The sequence below is a fragment of the Sceloporus occidentalis genome, unplaced genomic scaffold (assembly GCF_023333645.1).
Source record: "Sceloporus occidentalis isolate IW3139 unplaced genomic scaffold, rSceOcc1.0.p SCAF_137, whole genome shotgun sequence".
Lineage (NCBI taxonomy): Eukaryota > Metazoa > Chordata > Lepidosauria > Squamata > Phrynosomatidae > Sceloporus > Sceloporus occidentalis.
In genome coordinates, this window is record NW_028317117.1 from 315,855 (window position 1) to 333,304 (window position 17,450).

The following is a 17,450-nucleotide window of genomic DNA, read 5'->3' on the forward strand; positions in this document are numbered from 1 at the left end:
ATCCAGACCCCCCCCAATCATTAAAGGGACAGTCTAGTGCCTCATACAGACCCCCCGATCATTAAAGGGACAGTCTAGTGTCTCATACAGACCCCCTGATCATTAAAGAGACAGTCTAGTCTCCCATACAGACCCCCTGATCATTAAAGGGACAGTCTAGTGCCTCATTCAGACCCCCCGATCATTAAAGAGAGTCTAGTGTCCCTTACAGACCCCCTGATCATTAAAGAGACAGTCTAGTCTCCCATACAGACCCCCTGATCATTAAAGGGACAGTCTAGTGCTTCATACAGACCCCCCGATCATTAAAGAGACAGTCTAGTGTCCCTTACAGACCCCCTGATCATTAAAGAGACAGTCTAGTGTCTCATACAGACCCCCGATCATTAAAGAGACAGTCTAGTGTATCATACAGACCCCCCGATCATTAAAGAGACAGTCTAGTGTCTCATACAGACCCCCCGATCATTAAAGGGACAGTCTAGTGCCTCATACACACTCATTAAGGGCCCTGGATCAGCTGTTTATTTTTAGCCCCATGTCGTGAGAAAAAAAAATAAAAAATAAAAAAATAATATATATATATATAACGAACGAGATCAACAAAAGCGTTATATCAGCAGACGATCTGGGAGGCAGACGTGCCGGGAACTATACATTTATTCCCATACATAAGAGGAACAAAGACAAAACCTTACATTTATCATCAAAATTAGGACAACCTTGGAAATGGTAACAAAGCACACGGCTCCATACCTCCCAAGGGTCCGTCTGTACCTAGCGGCTATGCGCAAGGCCGTGTCATTTTCTAATTTTTGGCAAAGATTTTTTATTTTTAGATTTTTTTTTTTTTTTTTTTAGGTGGCGGATCTCAGGACCGCCATCTACACGTAAAACGACGCGGTCGCCGATAAACACAGAAAAAGAAGAAAAAAAAAAAAAAGGTAAAAGCTACGAAAAGTCACGACCCGCACGTATTAAACAGCCGGCTGGAGCTTGTGGTTAGGGGCGAAAATTGAATTCAGACTTTTATATGAAAAATCTTTTACTCATCTACAAAAGCGAATGAAAAATGACATCACGTAGCTCACTTTTTCGTTAATTTTAATTATTTTTAGTGATGATTTTTCTTTTCTTTTTTTTTTTTTAAATAAATGAAAATAAATTAAACCCCCCCCACCCCGAGGGGAGTCCAGGACGTACAGGTTCAGCCATAGGGGGGGGGACTGACGTGGTTATTACTTCTGCTACTACCGATATCGGGAATAATAATCATATCATCAACAACAACAATATAAATATGCAATAATATAATAATAAATAATGAATTACTAGAGCTACAATTCAGTATAAAAATATGCCGCCGATCATCTCAGTCATTATTATTCCTCCCCATTAAACACATCCGTCAATACTACACGGCTCCTAACATCAACCAACGCTGACGCAAAGCTTGATATTTGCATATGGGCAACAGAACAGTTTAATGACCCGAAACTCAATGCCAAAAAACCAAAACATACACATATATATATATATATAAATACAATTTCATTTAAAAAAAAAAAAAAAAGTAATACATATATATCAAATTTAATTCATTAATAAAAAAAAATAAAATATATATATATGTAATTTAAAAAAAAATTAAATGGTAGTAGAAAAGCAGAGAATGTCAGCAAATAAGGGTTCAGGTAACGGGAAATCCTGAATACGGTGGCGCTACATATACACTAGGGCTGCAACTAACGATTATTTTAATAATCGATTAGTTGGCCGATTATTTTTTCGATTAATCGGATAAAAAAAATGTAATTTTTTTTCAATTTAAAATAATGTAATAAAAAACGTACAATTTACACTTTCATCTCTTTATTGCAATGGCCTCTCGCTATTCACCTTCTTATTTTACTGACATAATAATAAAAGCTACAAGAACCCAAACACTGTGTTTCTCAAACTAGGTTTTAATACAAAGTTATTAGTAAATATTAATTCATATGTTAACTATTTTTCATATTTAATAAAAACTATGAGAAAAAAGCCTTGTTTAAATTTTTTTTATTTACCAAACTGCCCCCGGTTATGCACATCTGACCCCCAGCTTGCCACTCTGCCCCCATATATGCCTTATACCTCTTATATGCCAGATTCCACTGTGCCCCCTGATATGCCTTATACTCGTCATATGCCAGTGATATGCAACTGAGCCCCCTGATATACCTTTTACCCCAGATATGTTTTATGCCCCCCTGATATGCCTAATATCGATATGCCTTATACCCCCTATATGCCCTGAAATTCATAATACCCCCCATACACCACTATAACTCACCCATACACCACTCTGGCTCCTCCCCCCTCCCATACTCCACTCTGCCTCCTCCCCCCTCCCATACTCCGCCTCCTCCCTCCTTCCATACTCCACTCTGCCTCCTCCCCCCTTCCATACTCCACTCCGCCTCCTCCCCCTTCCCATACATCACTCCGCCTCCTCCCCCCTCCCATACTCCACTCTGCCTCCTGTCAGCAAGGGAGGTTCACAAGACACCAGGGAGCCGGGTAGAGAGGCAGCGTGCCGTATGGGAGGGGGAGGAGCCAGAGTGGTGTATGGGAGGGTGGCTCCCATACACCCCTCTGACTCCTCCCCCCTCCCATACACCGCTCTGCCTCTCTACCCGGCTCCGTTACTGACTTCATAGAAGCCTCAGCGTAAGTGAAGGTGAGTAACGGAGGCTGTCTGTGCGATGCAGACCCCCACCGGCTGACAGAGAGGATGATTCTCTGTCAGCCGGTGGGGGTCTGTACGATGCGCACAGACAGCCTCCGTTACTGCCCTTCACTTACGCTGAGGCTTCTATGAAGTCAGTAACAGAGCCGGGTAGAGAGGCAGAGTGATGTATGGGAGGGGGGAGGAGTCAGAGGGGTGTATGGGAGGGGGGAGGAGTCAGAGGGGTGTATGGGAGGGGGAGAGAGACGGAAGTGAGAGACTGGCCTACAGTGAGGGGAATCCAGGTCCCCTGCAGCGTTGCGGGGGATCTGGATTCTAGTGTTATAATCCGATCTCTGTTTGAGGTCGGATTATAATTTTTATAATCGATAACGATTTTCATTATCGATTATCGATTTCATCGATTAGTTGTTTCAGCCCTAATATACACATCTCAGAAACACATCGAAATCCGCTGGTTACTGGATCATAAAACAAGTCAGCAAAAACATTATCCGGCACCGGGAACATAGAACCCCACCGGCAGATCGGCCCCCATTCGGCCCGTTTCTCCTGCTCAAACCCTAATCAGTCGTCGGTCTTGTCTTAGATTCAGGAGCCGTATGTCTATCTCATGCATGTTTAATACCCTCACTGTATTACCCTCTACCACTTCTGCTGGGAGGCTGTTCCATTTATCTACAACCCTCAGAGAAATATGTCTGTCCTAAGTAATAGATATATTTGAATGCGGTAAAATGGCTGGACGTGGGGGGAAAGCAGCCGTGGAAACGGATCGTTGGCCAAGCGCAGATGGCAGCTGCTGGAAAGACTCCTTGATCCGGCACCAGAGTGCGCAGCAGGGGCTGAGCTCAGCACCAAGGACCATATGCTACAGATGCCTGGGGGTGATAGGAAGGCTGCTTAAGAAACAGAGCTTGATATGACGGCGGCGGGGTGTCAGGGGTATGGCGCTGGTTTACTCAGCCGAGTACCATGTACAAAAAAGGGGTTTCCTCGGAATAGCATCACTCCCATCACAGCCAGCGAGACACCAACCCGATTACTGCTCAAATCTGCACAGCCCTGAGCTATGCCAAAAATGCTGACATTATCGCAATTATTTGTTTTTCCAATTTTACTACAAATTAGGCCTTACGTGGAATGTAAGGAAGTTTTACTTTACTGAGAGGGTGGTGAATAAGTGGAACAGACTCCCAGCAGAAGTGTCCGAATCAAGTATTTGCCTAAAATATTAATAATAATATTAACACGTTACCTCTTTCAATCAACTGAACCTTCTGGGGATTTTCTCAGATCGAGACGAAGGGATCTCCGAGGGGCCGAGCAGAAGGATAAAACGAGGGGTTTAGAAGAACGTTGAAGCCGAGGTCATTGCAGGAGTACAGATCTCTGAAACTCGGATTCTGGGGAGGAAAAGGAAAGAGTTCCATATAACAACATTATTTACCAGCGTCCTATATAGTATACAGATTGCAGAACGCACCGCGAGCTTCCGTATACCCATCTATATACAGCGCGTACCATAAATATATATATATACCCCAACACTTTAATCTCTACAAAAGCCACGTCTTAGATTCAGGAGCCGTATGCCTATCCCATGCATGTTTAATACCCTCACTGTATTACCCTCTACCACTTCTGCTGGGAGGCTGTTCCACTTATCTACCACCCTCTCAGTAAAGTAAAACATCCTTACATGCCACCTAAAACCTAATCTGACCGTTTTAGTTCTACCTCTTGCCTTTACATTTATCTACCCCCCCCCCGCATCACTGCACCTCTCTTCAAGCAGGACAGCAATCCTAAGGAACTGCCGGCAGTGAGATAGGAATAGATAAGCGCGTCTCGCCCCCCCGCCCCGCTCGCTGCCGCAGAACATGTCCTTCTGTTAATGGATTTCAATGCTCTTAAGGCACGCAATGTTTTTCCTGCCGCCGAATCACACCCTCAACGCGCGATCAGAAATAAATATATTAAAAATTGCCGTAAATACCCGATTCAGGGCAGAACGCACGGCCGCCCACCCGGGTCCCGAAACACACATCACGCAGCCGGCAGACAACGAGTCCGCCTTAAAATCCACACGATCGATGGGCTTCATAATGAGAATCCCTCGAGCCATAAAATCTTTATATAAAAACATTTATTACTGCCAAGAAAAAAAAAAAAATGACACTTTCTGAAAAAAAAAAAATGTTATTTTTTCCCTGCTACTGGCTACTGCAATATATATATATAATTAAAAAATTAACGATCGAATTATAATATGTAAATATAACAGAAAGGGGTTTGGGGTCCGGCCTCAAAAACTACAATCATGGTTTATGGTATAGAAGAATGCTCGAGATGGAAGCTGCAGCCCTGCTGTGGCAGAGGCGCCGCCCCATGGTCTGACGTTTCATGCCACTAATTGGCTGAAGCAACCAAGCAGTATTAGGAAGGAGCTCCCATTGAATTCAACGGCAGGGGGGGTACTTGGTATGCATATGGGTCTGAACATGGCGGTCGCCGAGCCGTTGCTGGAGCCGACAGGCGGTAAGCATGTCACGTGCGTGGAGATGTACGTTCGGCCGGAGACAATTACCGCACGGAGACTAGCTGGGGGTGTATGAAAGGGGGCAAATGCATATGGGGGATTCTGCAGACCCCCCCCCCGTGTGGTTTTAAGGTGGGCACCATGAACATTTAAAGGGGTCACATGTATTAAAGTGCATATAACGGCTGGAGAGTCCATTTAAACACAGTTACCATGGACCCCAATGCACGTTCCTGCATGCAAACTGGTGCCGTCATTCCTTAGTTACCGGAGTTAGATAACCAGACCCCATTTACCTCCTTTCCAAGCCCCCCCCCCCCCAAAGAATGCATCCAAAAATATAACCTCCGCAGAAAACGGGGGGGGGGGGGGACATCCCAGCATGCCGCCGGAAATAAAGGAGACCCCGGGGAGACCGGGCTACGGGGCGACAGAGGAACCAAACGAAGACGACGGCAGAGAAAGGAAGCCGACGAAATCTAAGCCTTACGATCACACCGAGAAGGTTCACACGTTTACAATCATTGCCTTGTAACAGGCGGCAGAAAAAATAACCTAAAAAAACCCCCCAAAACACGAATTTCCACACACAAAAAAAGAAGCTCCACACACCAATCACAAAAGGGCGTTCAAGGTGACTGCAGGAAAAAGAATTGCAGTCGTCGCTTGCTTTGCACCTGCAAGCCGGCTGTGATGACACAAGCGATTACATGAAAGCGATCTCCGGCAAGCAGCGGCACGCGTCGGGAGAATCTCCGGGAGAACGCACGCGTCGGGGGGGGGGGGGGGGTCGGGACGAGAGCTCCGGCGCTTCGGGGGTTAACTGCTTCAGAATCGCTGAATTGTTTTCAATTCAGATTCTTAAGAATATTTGCAGCGAGAAGTAAAAGCTCAGAAAGATCATTTCTTTTTATTATTATTTTAATAATAGGCCTCGGGGATTCGCATTATTTTTACTGTAATGAGAGGGTGGTAGATAAATGGAGCAGCCTCGCTGTACACTGCCTATAGGCTTGTGTAGGACAGCAAGAAGATCGCACTAATATATTTGCCATTTCAGTTAACCCTTTCCCTGCAGCGCATTGTCTACTAAGCGCAGCTGCCTGCGGCATACGGATATCCGGTGCACCTACTACGGAATGACACGAGCCACCAGCTCACACGGAGTTAACCCTAAACCAGAGTTAAATAGGGGAGAGGGGCATTGCAGAACAACAAATGGTTAACTAAAACGGTTAAAAGGGGCACTCGAGCCATCATACCTGCTTTAAAGCATATAACAGCTGTGTGGTCCCTTTAAATTTTCATGTTGTTGTTGCAAAGGCATAAATACCCCCCATATGCATTTGCCCCCCCCCCCCCCCCCGGCTAAATAGGGGGCCATATGGTTTACCTGGCCTGGTTTAATCAACGGCTCAGCAGCTCCCATTGGTTTAAACAGGCCAATCGTCACACTCACAAAGTACTTTAATACGCACTATTCTTTGGAGCGGCTCCCCGTGACATTGAACTGTCCCTTAATAACCTTTCCAGACAGCACAGAACATCCGTTATTCTAGAACAGCGGGCATAGAACCGCAAGTAGAACGAAGGAAGAATCTATACCCCTTAAGCTTATATACCTATGGGGTCCGGCATTTTATGGGTAAATACCTTGTTTGATGAATCAATCAGCCGTAACCACTACAACTGCTGTAGAGTAATACCTATATATATATATATATATATATATATATATATAGTTAAAATAACGGGCCCGGTTACCGGGGCCGCCGCGGGCACCCGACTGCTGAATCCGGACATTAAAGGTTAAAGCCGTCTCCGGGAAGGTCAGGGAAGCGCCGTGTCTGGCGATCGGCTTCACATGAATTCAGATCTGCAATAATCCGGAACAGAACGTCCTTCACACATAACGGGATCGCATTTAAAAAAGAAAAAAAAGAGCTAAAAAAAGAATGCGATTAATTGGTGCGACGCGGCCTCCCACACGCCCGATGCGCACAAAGACTCCGGAGATGCAGGGCAAGCGAAAAAAAAACAAACCACGAGCCATGTCTTCATTCACAAAGCCGGCTGCAATTTCTCGTGCGCCACAGCGGTCTGCTGCTCATTTGTCAGCAGGTGGTAGGCTCGCAAGTCTCTTTTTCATGAGATTACAGAAATAGGTACCCCGGGCTTCATCGGACGTTCTTGCCACGTCTATCATCTACTCAGGAGAAGCCAGACAAGGTCCGCTCCCCATTGATTCACTGGTGCCCATTGTACAGCGCTGTGGAATATGATGGCGCTATATAAAACAATAAATAACAATAGTGCCCCTGTACCCTTTATTGGTGCATCAGGTCCAGTGGGCAGCAGCCTCGGGTCAGTGGGGCAGTTAAAAAGGCAGATCCGTTATCTCGGGGGGGCCTTGGAAGAACCGGCTCAGAATACGCTGACAGAACCTCCTTATTCTAAAATGCAAAGCAGCACCGTTGTTGGCTAAGTGGGACATCACCTTTAGCAGACCTGCGACTTCACAGTGGCCCCGACCGGCCATCAGGCACGCTGGGCAAACGCCCATTGGGCCACTGGCTTTTGGCGGCCCCCGTCCGGCCCTCTTAGTTATGACTGGACGACAAACAAACATTGATATTCATCAACTCCATGTTCTAGGTCATCCTACTCAAGGTTCCAGATTATTCATGACCTTCTCTTACCTGTATAATACATATCAATCTGTGCAGGTGCGGAACAGGAAGTGCGGCACAACTTCCTGTTTGGCCTGATTGGAAGATTCCAATGCTGTCCTCACTGAGGGATCATGGGACATTGGCCAAAAGAAAATAAATGCCCCAACTATGCCTACAGTGGCCCTTTAAAAATGCTTTTTCATTATAATGTTCTTTTTCTATGCATAAAGCTCCGGTGATGAATATCTTCTTTCTGATGTCATCTTTCACAAAAACCTGCGTTTAGCTAGTAAGCCCCCACCGATGAGATAGAAAGGCGCAAGGATGAGGCATACGCAGCATATTTAAAGGGACACTCCAGTCATCGTGTGCGCATTAATGTATCTGATCGCTACGTGGTCCCTACAAATTCTCACGGCTTTGCTTTTGCATCTCCCTGCATTACCCCTCAGCTGTCTCTGGAGTGGAGTCCCCGATGGCATCTGCCTGGGGTACCAGGGGGCCAGTCCAGGTCTGCGTTCCAGCATCATTATGTATGCAAGACTCTCATATAAATGTAAACACCACGTTAAAGCTGAGATCGTCAAGACCGCCCCTGACAATTCAGCCATCATGCGCACGTTAATGCAGTCACGTTTCTCACAACAGAAAGGACTGATAGGTTGTGTTGTCATGGAAACTACACCCCCCAATACAGCATATCTGTACCCAGGCTCCACCCCCCACTACAGCATATCTGTACCCTGGCTCCTCCTCCCCTGCCACCACTACAACATTTCTGTACCCTGGCTCCTCCTCCCCTCCCCCAACGCTACAGCATATCAGTACCCTGGCCCCTCCTCCCACTACACCATATCTGTACCCCGGCTACTCCTCCCCTCCCCCCACTACACAATGTCTGTACCCTGGCTCCTCCTCCCCTCCCCCACCTGTGCCCTGGCTCCCCCCCCACTACACCATATCTGTACCCTGGCTCCTCCTCCCCTCCACACCATATCTGTACCCTGGCTCCTCCTCCCCTCCCCCCACTACACCATGTCTGTACCCAGGCTCCCCCTCCCCCACTACACCATGTCTGTACCCTGGCTCCCCCCCCACTACACCATGTCTGTACCCTGGCTCCCCCCCCACTACAGCATATTTGTACCCAGACTCCTCCCCCCCCCGCTACAGTATTCTACACCCTGGATCCCCCCGCTACAGTATTCTACACCCTGGATCCCCCCCCCGCTACAGTATTCTACACCCTGGATCCCCCCCCCGCTACAGTATTCTACACCCTGGATCCCCCCCCCGCTACAGTATTCTACACCCTGAATCCTGTCCCCCACTACAGTATTCCACACACGGGATCCTGCCCCCCACTGCAGTATTCTACACCCTGAATCCTGCCCCCCCACTACAGTATTCTACACCCTGAATCCTGGCCCCCCCACTACAGTATTCTACACCCTGAATCCTGGCCCCCCCACTACAGTATTCTACACCCTGAATCCTGCCCCCCACTACAGTATTCTACACCCTGAATCCTACCCCCCACTACAGTATTCTACACCCGGGATCCTGCCCCCCCCACTACAGTATTCTACACCCGGGATCCTGCCCCCCCCACTACAGTATTCTACACCCTGAATCCTACCCCACACTACAGTATTTTACACCCTGAATCCTGCCCCCCCAACTACAGTATTCTACACCCTGAATCCTGCCCCCCACTACAGTATTCTACACCCTGAATCCTGCCCCCCACTACAGTATTCTACACCCTGAATCCTGCCCCCCACTACAGTATTCTACACCCTGAATGCTGCCCCCCACTACAGTATTCTATACCCTGAATCCTGCCCCCCACTACAGTATTCTATACCCTGAATCCTGCCCCCCACTACAGTATTCTATACCCTGAATCCTGCCCCCCACTACAGTATTCTACACCCTGAATCCTGCCCCCCCACTACAGTATTCTATACCCTGAATCCTGCCCCCCACTACAGTATTCTACACCCTGAATCCTGCCACCCCACTACAGTATTCTACACCCTGAATCCTGCCCCCCACTACAGTATTCTACACCCTGAATCCTGCCCCCCACTACAGTATTCTACACCCTGAATCCTGCCCCCCACTACAGTATTCTACATCTTGAATCCTACCACACACTACAGTATTTTACACCCTGAATCCTGCCCCCCCCCCCACTACAGTATTCTACACCCTGAATCTTGCCCCCCCCCACTACAGTATTCTACACCCTGAATCTTGCCCCCCCACTACAGTATTCTACACCCTGAATCCTGCCCCCCCACTACAGTATTCTACACCCTGAATCCTGCCCCCCACTACAGTATTCTACACCCTGAATACTGCCCCCCACTACAGTATTCTACACCCTGAATCCTGCCCCCCCACTACAGTATTCTACACCCTGAATCCTGCCCCCCACTACAGTATTCTACACCCTGAATCCTGCCCCCACTACAGTATTCTACACCCTGAATCCTGCCCCCCACTACAGTATTCTACACCCTGAATCCTGCCCCCCACTACAGTATTCTACACCCTGAATCCTGCTCCCCACTACAGTATTCTACAGTCTGAATCCTGCCCCCCCCTCAACTACAGTATTCTACACCCGGGATCCTGCCCCCCCCCACTACAGTATTATATACCTTGGCTCCGCCCCACCACTACAGTATGGAATACCCTGACTCCGCCCCGCCACTACAGTCTCCCATCAGCCCCAGACACCGCTAGCTCTATGCATGGCGTCGCCCCTCCCCCAGCAGGGTATTCTGACCCGTGGCTCCTCCCCGTCAGGCACAATAGTGCATCCCGAGCATCCCGTCTCCATTATCCCGCAAACACACACCGACTGTCAGTAACCGGATCCACATCATCCCGCCGGCCTGACTGCAGGCAGCTGGTACCGCCCTTCCCCCAATGTTCTGCCGATCTGTTATTACACAACGACCGCACATCCCCCTCGGTTTGCCCTCCAGTGCCGCCTTCCTTGTCCCATCTATATCGCGCGGTCCTCCCGGCCGCTCTCCCCGCGTCGCCATCCCGCTTGTCCCAAGCCGCTATCGCCCCGTGCCCTCCCCGCGGGACTCACTCACCGGGTCGGGCCTCAGTGCGGATCAGACGAGGATACAGCCTGTGTCAGGAGCTCTGTCTTGTCTGTGAGGGATGTGGGGGGCGGAGTCAGGGGGAGGCGGGAAGGGTCTGTCACCGTGACGTCACCTCCGCCATCCCTTCATGACTGACTGAATGAAGAGACACCATTACTAGCCCTGACTGACTGACTGACTGACTGAGGAGAAGGGGATGCTGACAGACTGAGTTAGAGTGTACAGAGGGGACATGGATTGGCTGGCTGGCTGACTGACTGAGGGTGTACTGGGGGGGGATACTGACCGACTGACTGGGGGGTTACTGACCGACCGACTGACTGGGGGGGACAGGACTCTGACCAACTGACTTAGAGTGTACAGAGGGCACACGGACCGACTGACTGAGGGTGTACTGGGGGGGTACTGGCTGACTGACTGGAGGTAACTGTGACTAGCCCTGACTAGTAAGGGTAGAAGGGGAATCAGGACACTATTAGGGAGACACTCAATGGGACACAATGAGTCGACGACTGACGGGAGGCTCACCAGGAGGACAATTACTTTTTCACAGCATGCCGGCCTCTGATCTGAATATGTATGCCTCTGGGCAGCTCCTCCACGCTCTACTACCTGCAGAAACCATTTGTTTTTCTACATAAATCATATGGCGTATGCCGCTTGTATTCTGACCCCTGACTGTATATAGCCAGCACTCGGATAGCAGTGAAGTCACGGATGGCACTTGGTCTTCATTCTTGGACAGCCTGTCGGAGAGAACGAGCGGGCAGCCGGACTTCTGCATTTACAAAAGGAACGCCATGAAAATGTAAAGGGACCATGCAGCTGCCGTATGCAATAACATGTATGTGGTGGCTGGAGCGTCACTTTAAGCATGTTGTCCGATGATGAGGACACAGCCCGGGGTATATTAAATGCCACACAAAAGGGCAAAAATGGAGGAATGTTTGTCAGCCCTATCGCTGACCAAACTGGAGCATGAGTTGTGCTGCTAGGTGCAAATACCATCCGCTACACTCCCCCATCTGACGATCGGAGGGGGTAATATTACTGGCGCTGTGACCGGAACAGGATAGAGATATAGTACGTGCCAGCAGATCGGCCCCATTCGGCCCCTGTCTTGCCTGCCCGTTTCTCCTGCTGTAAAGACTCAAACCTTAACCAGTCGTTGGTCTCGTCTTAGATTCAGGAGCCGTATGTCTATCCCATGCATGTTTTATACCCTTACTGTATTACCCTCTACCACTTCTGCTGGGAGGCTGTTCCGTTTATCTGCCATCCTCTGATAAGTTAGAACTGTCCCTGGCAAGTCGAACCTTTGCTATTTTCCATCGCAGCAGCTGCCCTGGAGTTTCCTGATAATTACAACTCCGCTCGCAGACTAATATATGACACGGATTCCACTGGTCGTACGAATCCAATCATCAGCAGTGCATGTGAGGTCCTTCACGCGCGTCTCTGCCTGCCAGCGACATCACCCCGCTGAAAGAATGTTTCCTTTCCAGACGAACTCCTGGGGCATACTTTTCATCATAAATTCCAACCTTTTGGGCTACTTAACTAATCAATGCGGCAATGTTTAAATGGACACTCCGGTATCCCAGACAGCCAATCAGTGGCAAAAGAGCTCCCATTCGAATCAATTGGAGCGCTTTCTGTGCACGGGTGGTCTGATAAGACCCCCCCCCCCCTACAAAAATGTAAAGGGGGCGCTCAGTATTATGCAAATGACGGCTGATGCGTCCCTTTAATCTTTGGAACGGAATAATTTTTGCCCCGGCCTCTTAAATGTGGCTGTGCCCTCTTATCACCTACTATAAAGTAGGGTTTGGGGGGTTTAACCCTTGAATTGTCCCAGGTATGGCTAAAACCTGCTAGCTCCTTTGTGGCTGTACCCTGTTCCGATTCATGCACCAACAAGATGCGAGAGAGAAGTCACAGGGGAGCAGGGCTATCAATTTCCCATTTTGGCCAATTTTTAGAAAAAAAAATAATAATAAAGTAATATTAATTGTCTTGAAGAAGAAAAAAATGGTAAATGCTACAAAATGAAAGGCGCTTTCTGTACAATTTTTGGAATGTAACAGGAATAGCGGTGAGATGTGCTTGATCTGACACTTTGTTGCACCGCTCCTGTGAGGCCAGTAGGTGGCAGCCTAAACATGGAAGCTCTGCATTGCGCTGCTAACAAAGCAAATTACTGTTCCTAGGCCGATACCCCGGAGAAGGCAGCCGCATTCTGTATGAAGGATATTTGACTAAATGCTCCCATAAGCCTTGTTACAGACCCTGGTGGCTGGGCACGGACGCTTTGCCTACAAACATCGAACTAGACCCATTCGGTCCTCCAAGTCTGCAGGTTTCTCCCGCTGGAAAGACTCAAACCTTAATCAGTCGTTGATGATTCAGGGGCCTATCCCATGTATGTTAAATCCACTGACTCTATTAGCCTCTTCCGCTGGGAGGCTGTTCCACTTTAAGGCATAACACTAAATGCTCTGTCCTCAAAGCAAGCAGTGTTAAGGCCCCCCCTCTCTGTATATGAGCATACTTGGGAATTTACTTCTCTGGGTCGAAAATAGGTACATAGGTCAGTACATAGATGGGCTAGAATTAACCAGGATGTGTAAAGTGCTGCCCCCTGCAGTATGTGGGATGTTGAAGCAGAAATGAATCTGCTACTGGGTTATACTGTGCACCCCAAGTGTTCCCAAGATATACATTCTCAATGATGCATGGAATATACCTCTTTATGCAAGGCTTCCCCCATTAGGCATGAATCCTACTTTAAAAGTGTTTTCGGAACATCCCTTGCGGATTGTTTGATTAACCCTTTGAGGCTCTGTACCGAAGAAGGAGTGTCTTGTAAAATTCTGTTTACTGGAAAAATTACAATAAAGATATTTGCAAGTAAAAATATTTCCAAATGAGAATCCCATGCTGAGTGTGCATATTTAACAAACAGTATATGGGGTGTGCAGGAGTGGGCTGTGTGTGGCTCACATGCTTGGTAGGACTGGTCATGAGGTGGTGACAGAGCCCAGAGAGTTCCACTTTGGAAGCATCTGTTCTGAGGTGGTTAAGAACTGGGATCTGGCTGCCATTTAAACTCTCGAATTAGATTTTCCTGCCTTCTCTTCCGTAGTTTGTAGTCGGCAAAAAAAAAAAAAAGCTTTTATTTAACTTTGTACACCCCTGTCAGAGTGGTTTGTTCTCCCCTTCACTCTGAACACAAACATTTTCATGTTGTGCTGGTACATGCTGATCTGTAACTACTACTACTGGTCATGTAATTTTTCCTATTAATGGGTAACCAACATTTGCCTCCCACCAGGAAACCCCTCTCCTGAGCCAACAAAGGTAAGCGATGGGGAGGAAGTATTGCGGTAGGAGAGAGGTGAGCAGGATATTTTGTCTAGTGATGGGAAGTTCGGATCATTAAAGTGAATCGGATCATTTCGATTCGTTCACTGAAATGATCCGATTCATGATCCGAATCTTCGGATCACTCAGTGTGACTCACAGGAGTTACTGTTTTCCAGTAACTGCGTGCAGGCACACTGACGATTGGCCCCGCCCCTTTCATTATGAATCCTCCCCCCTGCCTCCAGTGATGTCAATGAAGGCAGAGAGTCGTTCAAAGATTCGGATCTTACAGGGATCCGAATCTTACAGTGATCCGGATCACTGTAAGATCCGGATCATTGTAAGATCCGGATCTTTGAACGACTCTCTGCCTTCATTGGGATTCGAATCAGTCAGATAATATCACCACACTGTTATAAATAATACATTAATAATCACTGCCCCCAGGATTTACATTCCCCTTTACCTGCAACTGCACCTTAAGCTAACTTTATTAAATTAATTAAATTAACCCTCACCATTAAATTAACCCTAAACACCCCATCAACCATGTCTGCCCCTAAAATTAACCCTTAACACCCCATCAACCATGACTGCCCCTAAAATTAACCCTTAACAGCCCATTAAGCATAACTGCCCCCAAAATAACCCTAAACACCCCATTAAGCATAACTGCCCCTAAATTAACACTAAAGGCCCCATTACGCATAACTGCCCCCAAATTAACCCTAAACACCTCATTAAGCATAACTGCCCCTAAATTAACACTAGAGACCCCATTAAGCATAACTGCCCCTAAATTAACCCTAAACACCCCATTAAGCATAACTGCCCCTAAATTAACACTAAAGACCCCATCAACCATACCAATTTATTAGGTAATTTATCTGGAGTACATACAATTAATTTAGGGGCAGTTATAGTTAATGGAGTATTTAGGGTTAATTTCAGTGGCCGTTATGGTTAATGGGGTCTTTAGGGTTAATTTCAGGGGCTGTTATGGTTAATGGGATCTTTACGGTTAATTTCAGGGGCAGTTATGGTTGATGGGGTATAAGGGTTAATTTTATGCTGATGACTGAGGGTTAATTTAATTAATTTAATAAAGTTAACTGTAGGTGCACTTATAGGTAAAGGGGGGCAAACTTAGGGGAATCTAAATCCTGGGGGCAGTGTGAACATTATTAATGTATTTATTTATAAAAGTATGGTATCAGTAATATTCTCTGTAAGATCCGGATCCCTGTGAGATTCGAATCATTTGAATCATTGAATCATTCGAGTCTTCGGATCATTCAAGTCTTCGGATCATTCGAATCATTGAACGAGTCTGTGACTCTATGAGTCATCGTTCCTCTGTGAATTAATGAGCTGTACCCTGACCCCAGAGTCTGTGTCTGAGTGCTCTGCAGATGACTCACAGCTCTAGGGTCAGGTTACAGCTGAATGATTCACAGACTGAACCGCTACAAATGAATCGTTCAGTCTACTGAACCGATTCATCCGGATCACTAAAAAGAACCGGATCAAATGAACGATTCGTTCATGATCCGGACATCACTAATTTTGTCCTCTTGCGCATCCGGATCCTGCAGATGGCCGTGTGTAGAGAAGAAGCTTTCCAGTCCCTCCATTGATGTATCACAAAATATCAGGGCCCCTCTGCTTGCATGTGTTCAGTATTAGATGTGGAATAGCTGTCTCTTTAAGGCCAGTGGCTGCTAAATGATGCCTGTGTGGCTGTTGCCTGTATACATACAGCCACAGGCAATGCTTTTATACCCTTGCTGCATGTATCCAGCTGGCGGCTGCCCACTGTTGGACCACATCTGCCCCATGGGTGGCGGTAAGGTAGATGTGTGGCACTTTTGACCACTGGGCATTTGCCTCCCATATGTGGCATTGATCCAAAAGGTTGCCGCAAGGTCTCCGCGCCTTCAGCCAAATAAAGGCCCCTTACTAGATACACAGAAATGCCGCTGAATACTAACAGCCCACGTAGTCCGAACGGAGCAGCACTCAGGGGCATCGGTCCTGCCAGATGCTGCTCTCAGCGTTGAATGAATGAAGCGTCTCCCTGGAGAGAGTGAATCGCTGGGCTGGAATGTTGATTTGCCCTGGGGCTATCTGTCGGAATTAGTTTTAGCCCCAGCGGGTGCATGTATTCCACGGTTTGTAATAATTGCTTCTGCATGGCTTTCTCTCTTGTAACACTAGCTTAGTCTCCCATACATACTACTTATATACATCGTTATGTGTGCGTGGCCATACGTCGCGCATATATATATATATATATATATATATATATATATATATATATATATATATATATATATATATAGCTATATAGCGCTGCATTAATGGCAGAGTGATGGGCCGCTTGTGATGTGGTCTAGGCCAGAATATACCTTACTCACGTGTGTGTGTATAATATATGTATTATATATATATTATTTTTTTATTAATATGGCGCCAAATTATGTAGCGCTGTACAATGGAAATTCTGTATCGCTGTACAATAGGATATATATATATATATATATATATACACACACACACACAATATATATATATTAATCAAGCCCACAAACCCTATTTATGAAATAAGTAGAAATGCTGTAAAGATACCCTGTTTACAGGAGGGAAGTTTATTTCAAAGGAGGAGAAATATTAGACCAGAATCTAACACTAGAGGGTCAGAGGCTGAGATGAAATGTAAGAACTTTTTACTACTACTGAGAGGGTGGTAGATAAGAGGAGCAGCCTCCCAGCAGAAGTGGTAGAGATTAATACAGTGAGGGGATTTAATCATGACGTGGGATTGGCATATGGATCCTGACTGCGAAGGCTAAGGTCTGAGTCTTTACAGCAGACGGGGCGGATGGGTCTGATTTACCATCACGGTATAAGTTTCTCTGAGTGATGGTTTTGTCGAAGGATGGTCTGTGTGTTACGAGCCCAAGTCCCGGCGGTTTATGCAGCTGGATCTAAACGAGCTGGCCCTGGTGTCT